The sequence below is a fragment of the Thermobia domestica genome, chromosome 5, assembly GCF_964235325.1.
Source record: "Thermobia domestica chromosome 5, izTheDome1.hap1.1, whole genome shotgun sequence".
Lineage (NCBI taxonomy): Eukaryota > Metazoa > Arthropoda > Insecta > Zygentoma > Lepismatidae > Thermobia > Thermobia domestica.
This window is the reverse complement of record NC_137458.1, coordinates 301,096,644-301,105,325: the sequence shown is the minus strand read 5'-3', so window position 1 is coordinate 301,105,325 and position 8,682 is coordinate 301,096,644. Positions and strand designations below refer to the sequence as shown.

The 8,682-nt window shown below is 36.2% G+C and overlaps 1 non-coding gene across 1 annotated transcript; it reads right to left on the bottom strand.

Annotated features, from left to right (window-relative positions):
• Positions 1 to 783: 783 nt before the first annotated feature.
• On the bottom strand, positions 784 to 856 carry TRNAR-CCU (transfer RNA arginine (anticodon CCU)). The gene has a single exon. It is a non-coding gene; the product is annotated as a tRNA-Arg (tRNA).
• Between the last annotated feature and the right edge of the window lie 7,826 nt (positions 857 to 8,682).

The following is an 8,682-nucleotide window of genomic DNA, read 5'->3' as shown; positions in this document are numbered from 1 at the left end:
GGTACAATTTTACATTTTAAGGAAAAATTTTCTTCTATTAACTTTACTTGTTTGTCGGAATGTGAAGTTTAAGATCTTTTAAATCAGTTTATCAGAAATTAGGTAAACAAGCAAGCTACAGCTTCAGTATTGCCAAGACCCATAAGTAACGAATTTTCTGTCTTTAGCTATTTAACGCAAAATATCTATCGATTTTCCTATAATAATATATTAAGAATATGAATTATATATATAAAATATTAATATATTGATAATATGAATAATATACAGTATAATTGCGAAATTTAAAATGGCGTTTCCTGTCTGCAAATGTAACTAGGATGAAACGAGACCCCCCCAAAATATTAACAAGGTGGGTTTACAGAATCACTAATATTTTATGTTATGTATCAGAAATGGTGTAATGTTTAACATGTAATTTACTCGAATGTTAATTAGCTCAACCAACTATGTGACTATGATATCTTCGAAGGGAAATTAAGAAGTGAACTAACACCTACACATAGAGCTTAAGAAAATCGATCGATATTTTGTGGTAAGTTAATCCAATCCAGATTTATTTATTAACAGTTCCTCTCTCTCTAATTCTTATTAATTAGAACAAATAAAAGTTCCCTAAAGACAGAATATTAGTTTCTTATGGGTGTTAGCAATATTGAAGTTGTAGCTTGCTTGTTTCCCTAATTTCTGATAAACTGTTTTAAAAGATCTCAAACTTAATATTCCAACAAACAAGGAAAGTTAACAAAAGAATTGTTTCCTTGAAATGATAAATAAAAGTACTACCCCTGGCGGGACTCGAACCCGCAATCCCCGGTTTAGGAGACCGATGCCTTATCCATTAGGCCACAGGGGCGGTTATATTCGTTTTCTTCTCTTCAGTTCAAACGGCATATTTTCGCGACAAAAAAAAAAAATGTCTACGTAGAGGACTCTACTATGGACGTCATATCATGTTGCTTGCTATGGCAATGGATCTGTTTATATTGATACAACACTTATAAGATGGCTAAATTGAAGTGAAAATGACAAAGTGTTATATTTTTAATACTAAGCGTTACACTGTGACGGATACTAGCACATAAATAGCAGCTGCTTGTATGATCTGTCAGGAAAGTAAATGTACACCTATTTTTCGAGTCTGGCATTCCTGCGCTCCATCCGTGGAGAGTATGAGAATTAAATCAATCAAATGTTTACTGAGGGGCAAAAAGAAAAGCTTAATCTGAATAAGACATTGCAGAGGGGCACAAGCTGTGAATACGAATAGTGCATTGTGTAAATAAAGGACGACACCGAAAGAGAAAGCCAGAAACAGCTGTTAAACTTACAAAAAAAGAGTAAAAATTGTCGAAGTGGGAACATAAAACACAAATACAACAAATACGCCGACAACTAAACGATCACCGTGCCATGATCTTGGTGTAGTGGTTAAGGTGCTGGCTTACAAATGCAAAGGTCGACAGTTCGAATCTTAAGCGAGGACATTTTAAAAATTTTTGATAATAATACATACAACTCATGAGAGATGGTAAAAGAGGTCGTATTTAGTTTTTCGTAGCAATTATTATTGGTAATGTTTAGTACTGATAATACTTTTTGTCTTTGCGTATTGCTTTTATTCTTTTCTTTATTTCGAAAGAGAAGAATATCCGAACAAATGCCACCAAAATTCCTCATATTTTGAATGTAAATGCCATTTGCAATTAGTGAAGAATAAAAATTGAACGTTCCGATGTAGCTGCAAAAAGTAAAAGGTAAAACATGGAAGTGGACCATACTCATGGTTATTAAAAATACAATTTCTACATGCCTTACACCTCCCGACCACGTTTCTACGTTAGCAAGTAAGAGGTTTGTGTTTAGGTTAGGTTGGTCAATACGTTTTGCAAAGGGGCCCGGTTTAGCTCTGACGCACCACATGTGCAAGAAGGGAGAAAAACACTTTCTCTCTCTCCCTCTGTGTGTCTACTTATCTATCTATTTGTATATATATAACGCTATTTGTGAATGCCATAACCACCCTAATTTTCAGCGGATTGAGACGAAACTTGGCACAAACATTAATTGTTGAAATATCTTGATGAGTTCGTTAACCAGAATAATCAGATGAAAATGTTCAAAATGGTGGCCCTTCAAACTCTTAAAAAGTTCCAAGGAAACCAAATTTCGCCCATAAATAGGTATTCAGAAAGTTTGAATAAATTTTCCTCTTTTACTGAAATATTTGTGTACAGAAACTTATTGAAATATTGGACCCAATTAATCGCCTAAAGAAGGTTCACGCCCTTTCGCTACGGTCAGGTTTTTTTTTTTTTTTTTTTTTTGGCAGGAGGGGGTTATTTTCCTATCGGAACAAGATGATTGTTAGTGATGATGTGAAATTACACATTGAAAGTGAAGTAACTTGTGAAACGTGTTATTTGAAAGAATAATATAATAAATGTGCATTCCTCTAACACAGAGAACTGTAAATCATATATTTCGAGTTCGGGAGCCTGAATGGCTAGGAGTGTTATTTGATTTGCTTTTTAGTAACTCATTGCATTGCAAATAAAGGTAGGCAACATTAGTGGTAAGTAAAATAATAATAATAATAATAATAATAATAATAATAATAATAATAATAATAATAATAATAATAATAATAATAATAATAGGTGTTGTTTGTGGCAAGGTAATACCTTAATCAATTCTTCTTCAAACGTAATGATTGTAACGCCATATCTCCCTTACAAACAAAATATTAGCAATTTATATCGAGAGAACGAGAATCTGTAGAGCGATGGGAGCAACGTTGGACAGTATGCACTCATAGTACTCAGAAAAGTAAGCGATTTCAATGCAAAATGAACGAAGAGTCATTGTCATGGGTACTCATGGGGCCACGGCAGAGCCCTCTTTAGGCAAAATGTCGATAGCTTATATCGAGAAAACAGGAGGTGATACTGGGATGGGACCAACGTTGGACACCGTGGACCCATAAGGCGCATCGAAAAAATTAGGGAGGCGGGCGCCAGCCAGCCTTACTTATTTCCACATAATAATATAAAATTATATTGTCGAAATACACACACGAGTTAGCTACTAATATTTCATATTATTATTATTATTATTATTATTATTATTATTATTATTATCGACAGCGTCTTTTCATTACCTGTGCGTGTTTGACATGAATCCAAAGAGAAGATCCATCATTCGTAGAAAGAATAATAGTCAGTTACTTTAACTGTGAACGACAGCGAAAAATACGAAAAGAGTGGACTACCTGTAGCGTAAAGAAGCAATATTTTCTCTCAAATGGATAAAAAAATCAAGCCGAGATTGATTCGAACTTGCATGGACGGCGCGAAAAGCCAGTGCTTTGTCCACTTCTTTTTTTTTTAACTGACTCACTGAACGTGTTTCAGTAACTTACTTATTGCTAATTTTACTTGCTTCACTCGTTTAACTTGCTTTTTCTAATAACTTATAACGACAGGGACACGAACACAGAAACATCGAGAACAGTTAAAAATCATAGATGCTCTCCCGCCGGGAATCGAACCCGGAACTCCATACACCAAAGGCGCACTTGCTAGCGACTAGACCAGCGGGATGGGCACCACTCTCTCCTTGTGTCGTTAGGGATTACGACCACTGTCTTGCCATCTATCACTTCTGTGGGTTGTCTACTATGATCACATGTTTCTTCTCTGCTGGAAGAGTAAAACCTACATTATATGTAATACATGAGGTATTTAGACCTACATGCTCTTCATATAATGTAATAAAAGGGCCATGCTGGGAATAAGAAAAAGAACATTCCTTGGACAAAACGGAAACTATTGGCATCAGAAATATTTATCTACGAGGCATGCGCAGTAGTATATTTCAGAATAGTTACTGTTTTGTTCAGTAAACGAAGAAAGGGGTATAAAAAAGCAAATATGTCGCGTCAACGAGATCGACCAGATTTGACAGGGGCGGAAGCAGATGTATAGTAATACAAGAACTTCGCTCAGTTGATACGAGCCGAGCCGGTTGATATCACTACCCGAGTTGGTCTTCTGCTTGGGCTCAAGAATTCGACCTTGCAGGTCTCAGCCTTAATTTTAAGAACTACAGTATATACTTATATTGGTGATTACGACATTTGAGGCTGTCTCGTAATAATAATAATAATAATAAACTCTTGTCTTCTCGTTATCTAGACGAGACGAGATACACTAAAATTGCCCCACGAGATGCACCAAAATTACGAGAGGAGACGCACCCTTGCCGTGAGCAACACTAAAAGTATCCCACATTACTGCCTACATTTCTCATGGCTTTCGGTTTCCAGTCTAATCAGGCCATTATTTCAAAACGAGTTAAAACGAGCTGAACGAGCGAGAGAGCCATTATAAAACTCGACTCAACTCGAAACTCGACCTCGGAAACAGCGCCTTGGCTTGGAACTCAACTCAAGAAAAATACCTTTGAGTCGACTCGGATTGAACTCGAGTCGAGTCGAATTTTGGCTCGACTCCTGCTCATCCCTATTCGTATTTGTATTTTGCTTCCACTTCAACAATTTCTACTCTTTTTTTTCTTCGTTTACCTATTGTTTCTGGATTTCTCTGCCGGTGTCGTCCTTTATTAACACCATGCACTATTCTTATTCCCAGCTTGTGACCCGCTTCAATGTCTTATTCAGTTTAGGCTTTTCTCCTTACATTGACTTGACATGTGATTGATTTAATTCTCACTTTCCGCGCACGACCGATGAAAATGTTTTATTATTATTATTATTATTATTATTATTATTATTATTATTATTATTATTATTATTATTATTATTATTATTATTATTATTATTATTATACTATTGAACTTGCACGGCGAAATTACTGTATAATACGATATCATTTCTGTAATTTTACTCCATTGTATGTTATTTAGTTTATTAATGGGCACTAAATTGTCTCCAAATCAACGAATAAATTAACTACGGCATGCACTTTGGTGGAAATATCATTGCACTAAGATTATTGGTTCGTTCCAAACATGTTCATGTAATGATATTTCCACCAAAGTGAACGCCGTAGTTAATTTATTCGTTGATCTGGAGACAATTTAGTGCCCATTAATAAACTAAATAACGTACAATGGAGTAAAATTACAGAAATGATATCGTATTATACAGTAATTTCGCCGTGCAAGTTCAATAGTATAATAATAATAATAATAATAATAATAATAATAATAATAATAATAATAATAATAATAAAACATTTTCATCGGTCGTGCGCGGAAAGTGAGAATTAAATCAATCACATGTCAAGTCAATGTAAGAAGAAAAGCCTAAACTGAATAAGACATTGAAGCCGGTCACAAGCTGGGAATAAGAATAGTGCACGGTGTAAATAAAGGACGACACCGAAAGAGAAATCCAGAAACAATAGGTAAAAGGAGAAAAAAGAGTAGACATTGTTGAAGTGGAAACATAAAATACAAACACGAATAGGGATGAGCACAAGTCGAGCCAAAATTCACGTCAACTCGAGTACAATTTGAGTCGAGTCAAAGGTAATTTTCTTGAATTGAGTTCCGAGCCAAGTCGCTGTTTTCGAGGTCTAGTTTCGAGTTGAGTTGAGTTTGATAATGGCTCTCTCGCTCGTTCAGCTCGTTTTAACTCGTTTTGAAATATTAGCCTGATCAGACTGGAAAGCAAAAGCTATGAGAAATGTAAGCAGTAATGTGGAATACTTTTAGTGTTGCTCACGACAGAGGTGCGTCTCATCTCGTAATTTTAGTGCATCTCGTGGGGCAATTTTAGTGTATCTCGTCTCGTCTAGATAACGAGAAGACAAGAGTTTATTATTATTATTATTATTACGAGACAGCCTCAAATGTCGTAATCACCAATATAAGTATATACTGTAGTTCTCTAAATCAAGGCTGAGATCTGCACGGTCGAATTCTTGAGCCCAAGCAGAAGATCAACTCGGGTAGTGATATCAACCGGCTCGGCTCGTATCAACTGAGCGAAGAGCTCGAGTCGGCTCGGTTGGGATGAGCCGATGACCCGAGCCGGCTTAGTTGGAACAAGCCATCGACTCAACTCAATTGAGCCGATGGCTCGAGCTTTCTCGGTTGGGATGGGTCACCTACTCGGCTCATGTGATCCGGTTCGAGCCAGCTAAGTTGAAACTAGTTCATCAGCACGTTTCGACTCAGGTCAACTAAGCCGATGGCTCAAATCGGCTTGGTGTGGTGAGCTGTTGGCTCGGCTCACTTCTCGATTCGGTTCCATATTGAATGAGCTGTAAGCCGAGCCGCTCGAGCCGTTGAGAAGCCCAAACCCGGTCCCAGCTGTTTTGAATATGTTTGGATGAAGCCTATAACTTTTAACAATTTTTTGCTCGAGCCCGAATACTTGCCCCTTCGGAACTCAAACCCAGAACGTGACCGATGTCCTTGCCTCCTGAAGACTTCCAGACGACCGAGATCGACAGTCAATTAGCTTTTACTATTCAGATACAAACCGTATATCTTTTAAAGATTATACATGGAGTTGATATAATAATAATAATAATAATAATAATAATAATAATAATAATAATAATAATAATAATAATAATAATAATAATAATAATAATAATAATAATAATAATAGTTTTAAACTTGCCCTGAAATTTGGCAAAATTTACTTAAAAGTAGAGATTTCGGGGAAAGGGTTCCGTACCTTCAAGACGCACCTCTGCAACTACCAACATTTTAAACTAGAACCTTTTATTGAAGTTTCATGTAGAAAGTATGTTTTGAGGAAAATAACTGTAATAAATATAACTGAATATCACGCGACAGTAAGGCATATAATAAACTAATTTTTAGAATATGCAGAGGTAAATATAAAAGCTTTGCTACAAAAATACCTACACAGAGCATAATTCAATGAGCTCTGAAATACAATGTAACGAAATAGCCTATGAGATTCAGTCTACAGAGCAATTGTTACTTAAAGAATGGACATACACTATTTCGAGAATCGAGACAAGACGGGAAATGTTTACGATACTTTTCGTCTCGTCTCGATTCTCATCTCCAAAGAGAGACGAAAATTTTGATTTAGCCCTGACCCGTCTCGAATGTAAAATGTTAATTCTCATGTTATTTTATTTGTTTTAGAAACGAGATGAGAAACTCCTCTTCTCGTGAGCAACATTAAACCAAACCGAAATATTCTTTCCAAATGTCACGTTTCTCCTTGTAATGGTATGACCTGAGCGATAATTTAGCTTCTAGCTTTTAATCTTCTACGAGATAATAATAATTATTATTATTACTATTATTATTCCTGAAGATTTGATAGTTCAAGTATTGAAACATCCGAGTATTCAAATATCTGAATATAATAAAACGTATGTTATCGCTGATCAATCGCCATCAAAAATTCTAAAGTAAGAAAAAAAAATTGCAACGTGCATTTGCAGAAGCACCTTGACCACTGAACCGCGATTGCTACGCGGTAAACGATCCGTCTTTAGTCTGGTTACGTTAGGTTTCGTTGTCTCCGCTTGCAAACTTGTATGTTATATTTTTCGATTCAAAATGTCTTTCGTATTTCTTTTATGAAGTCGGCAAAGTTTATATTAATAACTTGAGTTTTTCTTAAACCACGGGTTCACAAGTTCGTTCTTTCTCCACTCGAAACTACAAATATGACAGATTGAATTCTCATACTCCCCATTTCCTTCAAAGCAGTCGCCATTACCTGGTCAAAGACTTATTTCCGCCACGATTCATATTAACCAAAATAAATTCATTTTTCGGAAGCGGAACTTTCACTTTCCGGATTTCGCAAAATTATGGAATTCAGTTATACTCCGGAATTCAGAAGAATTTCGGAACTCGGAAAGAATCCGGAATTTAGAAAATTCCGGAATTGAGAAAACCTCCGACTTTCGAAAAAATACGGATTTTCCGAATTCCGGAATGTTAACGAAATCAGAAATTTCTAAATTCCGGATTTTTCCGAATTCCGAAATTATTACAAAATTGGAATTTTCCGAATTCCGGAATTTGTCCGGCTTTACTTTCGGGAGTCCGAAAACTAATAATTCCGGAACGGGCTATCCCAAGTTTATACACAACCTTTCAGAACACTAAGCTAGTAGCTGTCTACAAACAAACAAGTAATGCAAAGCATGTTGTATACTGCAATACGTCATGTATTAAAATCCGACACCATGACCATTTTATTACATTATATGAAGAGCATGTAGGTCTAAATACCTCATGTATTACATATAATGTAGGTTTTACTCTTCCAGCAAAGAAGAAACATGTGATCATAGTATACAACCCACAGAAGTGATAGTTGGCAATACAGTGGTCGTAATCCCTAACGACACAGGAAGTGAGCGTTGCCATCGCCGCTGGTCTAGAGGCTAGCACGTGAGCCTTGGGTGTATGGAGTCTCGGGTTCGATTCTCGGCGGGAGAGCATCTATCATTTTTAACTGTTCTCGATGTTTCTGTGTTCGTGTCCCTGTCGTTATAAGTTATTAGAAAAAGCAAGTTAAACGAGTGAAGCAAGTAAAATTAGCAATAAGTAAGTTACTGAAACGCGTTCGGTGAGTCAGTTAAAAAATAGTGGACAAAGCAGTGGCTTTTCGCGCCGTCCATGCGAGTTCGAATCAATCTCGGCTTGATA